The sequence below is a fragment of the Pogoniulus pusillus genome, chromosome Z (assembly GCF_015220805.1).
Source record: "Pogoniulus pusillus isolate bPogPus1 chromosome Z, bPogPus1.pri, whole genome shotgun sequence".
NCBI lineage: Eukaryota > Metazoa > Chordata > Aves > Piciformes > Lybiidae > Pogoniulus > Pogoniulus pusillus.
The window spans coordinates 69,064,036-69,067,038 of record NC_087309.1 but is presented as its reverse complement, the minus strand read 5'-3'; the positions used below and the strand labels follow the sequence as shown (position 1 = coordinate 69,067,038).

The 3,003-nt window shown below is 35.6% G+C and overlaps 1 non-coding gene across 1 annotated transcript; it reads right to left on the bottom strand.

The window, feature by feature from the left end:
- Positions 1 to 267: 267 nt before the first annotated feature.
- Positions 268 to 451, bottom strand: LOC135173746 (U2 spliceosomal RNA). The gene has a single exon (XR_010301415.1). It is a non-coding gene; the product is annotated as a U2 spliceosomal RNA (small nuclear RNA).
- Positions 452 to 3,003: the final 2,552 nt, after the last annotated feature.

The following is a 3,003-nucleotide window of genomic DNA, read 5'->3' as shown; positions in this document are numbered from 1 at the left end:
ATTAAATTGATGCTGATGGATTTTGTACAAAGTTGCATAGGGCAATGTTCAGTTAATTTACTGTAAACTTTTCACTAAGAAAAACTCCCACTTTTCTAGAAAACAAAAAATAGTTGATTAAAAAACTTTAGTTTTAGAGAAAAGAAACAGGTTCTAAACTTGTTACACTGAACTGTTAAACTGGGAGATTTGCCATTCTTTCAAATCCAAGCATTAACTTTACCAGAACATTATGCGCTGTCATTTTTAGGGGGAAAGGTACAACTGGAAACATAGTTCCGAAGTTGTTATAGTCAGCTCAACTCCTGAAAGTCTGAAAGTGTGTAAGATATCCAACTCCCACACCCAAAAATCCATTTAATATAAAGTCCTCTCATCGAGGACGTATCAGATATGAAACTGGTAAGAACAGATACTACACTTGACTTTAGCCAAGAGGCCAAGAAGCCTTTGGAATGGGCTGCCCAGGGAGGTGGTGGAGGGACTATCCATGGAGGTCTTCAAGAAAAGACTCAATGGGGCACTTAGTGCCATGGTCTAGTTGATTGGCTAGGGCTGGGGGATAGGACTGGATGATCTTGGAGGTCTCTTCCAACCTGGTTCATTCTATGATTCCGTGATTCTGTGATAATTAACTATATTATCAAATGAAAATTCTTGAACTTCATTTCTGTAGCTGTGAATTCAGAAGTTAAAACATTAAGAAAATTGGTACAGAAAGAATCATTCCAGTACAATACATTGTAATACCTGTATAATTTTCCTTAAATAAATGTTAGGTGCCTTCTCAAAGTCTTTGACTACTCAGTGTTGTTAATCAGATACCTACGATTCATTAGCAGGCAGAGATTTTTTTGCCACAAAGTTCAACACAGAGACAATGCACTAGAAAGCAGGGAGCAAGTGAGGGGGGTAAGTGTCATGAAGATCTTGGGAAAAGTTTAGCAGAGAGTGGGTGTATTTTTTTTTTTTTTACCATGGCTTAGAATAGCCAGATAAAATCTGGTTGTGAAGTATTTTGACGAAAAACAAAAATGCAATTTGCATGATAACAGAACAAGTCGTTCTTCCTGCCTAACATGCAACACCCACCCAACCCTCTCAAATGCAAATTGAGTGTGTATATTGCTTCGGTATGAATTAAGAAAAAGCTGACTTTGAATTTTCTTTATGCAGAAGCTGGAAAGGATTATGTCCCAATTCCGCTCTCTCCTCATTCAGTATTACCACTTTGTTGTTGTTGTTGTTGTTTTGCGATAAATATTATTCACATTTATTATTCATCTTCTGAATTCTTTGGGGAAAAAAAATCTCTTAGGTATTGAAAGAAATTGTTAATTATGTTACTGGGAAATGTTGTTCAAAAAGTAATGGCAGAATTAAAAAAAAGCCCTTTAAGATGGGAAAAATGAATTCTCATGAGGGAGAACCTAGGGAAGTAGCCTGAGGGTTCTATCTTCCAATTAGAATTTCAGTTTTTTGAAAATAATAGGACTACATAGTACCACAGCACTTAACTTTTTATATGTAGAGCAAAAATGAAAAGGATATTATTTGCAGGGAATGCTAATGTTGTTTTCCCAGTGTGTTAGAAGACAGTGTTTTGTTGCTGAATAGCTACCTCTCAGGTAAAACTCTTTTAGTTGTTGCTTCAGTGATCCTTACAAAGGCCTTTAGTTTTACAGGAAATCCAATTGCTAATGTCAGTATTCTGAACTATTTAAAAAGCTGCTGCAGAAGTTGATAGGAGTTAACAGAACTAACACTTAGAAAATGTTATGCTTAGCAGATCATAGAATCATACAGCATAACACAATATTGGTTACTGAATAGAGACCATCCTGTGCTGAATGACTCAGGTACTCCTCAGTGTTTTCAGTTTCCCTATTTTCAGCTCTATTCTGTCACCGTTATTCAGAAAAATTTGAAAGTCTTCTATATTCAGTTCTCACATTTTGATAAACCTACTACTTCCCTGAGCATGACTTCTTCCAACTATAAAAAAGGTGCAGTTCTTGGACAGTCTCTAAAGTACCCATCAACCTCAGCCCAAGAGGTTGAAGATAGCCATACCTGGCACAAGAAATTAGTACTTCGAAGTGGCTGGTGCAGCAAAGAGTAATATTGCAATATTATCGAATATTGCAATCTGGTTTTATATAACAAATAGCATAATTATGAAATACTACATAAGTATTGTTTACAAAATAGCCATATTAGTAAGAGATTCAGAATTCTGTACATGCCACACCTCGCAGGAAGCCTGCGTGCTAGTGCTTCAAGTCAAGCAATGGTTCGACCTCACTGTAACAATTAATGACAATAGAAATTAAATGAATTTTCTCTACATGTATAGTGAATGAGATAAGAAAAATATAAGAAAAAATGTAAAAGCAGACATGTGAGGCACTTTGCTAGGAGCATACAAGCTGTTTCGTAGCCATAATAAAGAAAGAAATCATTCGGAAACTGTTTTCAGTCCATGGCTTCGTCCGAGTTGGGAAACAGGGGAAAATGGGGGAATGAGAGCCAGCTACAGCAAGGGTCTTGTAGAAACAAAGAAAGAAAGAAATCCAAACAACAACAACAAAAAAATAATCCCTTCCTAGTTTCAATTTCTCCAAAAGCTCACCACCAGCCAAACAGAAATGCAGTAAGCTCAGACATTGAGTTCAGTTGCTGCTTCTTCAGTTTTACAATATGTCTTTCACAATAAATTAATTGATTACTTATTAGCAGATTCTCAAGACTTAACAGGGAACTATACAAGTGAAAGTATCATTGTGGAAGGTAATAAGAAGCTGGTAAAAGGAAGAAAAAAAAAGTTATTGAACGTTATCAAAATGTTCCAGGAAAAATAGTCCAGGGACAATAATGTTTAAAGCTTGATTCTCAGACATGCTGAAGTATCTCTGCAAATGTAGTTAATGAATTTATATAGAATTGCCTTAATTGATATACTTCTAATAAATAAAATTCTTTATTTTTAATAGCATATGGTTG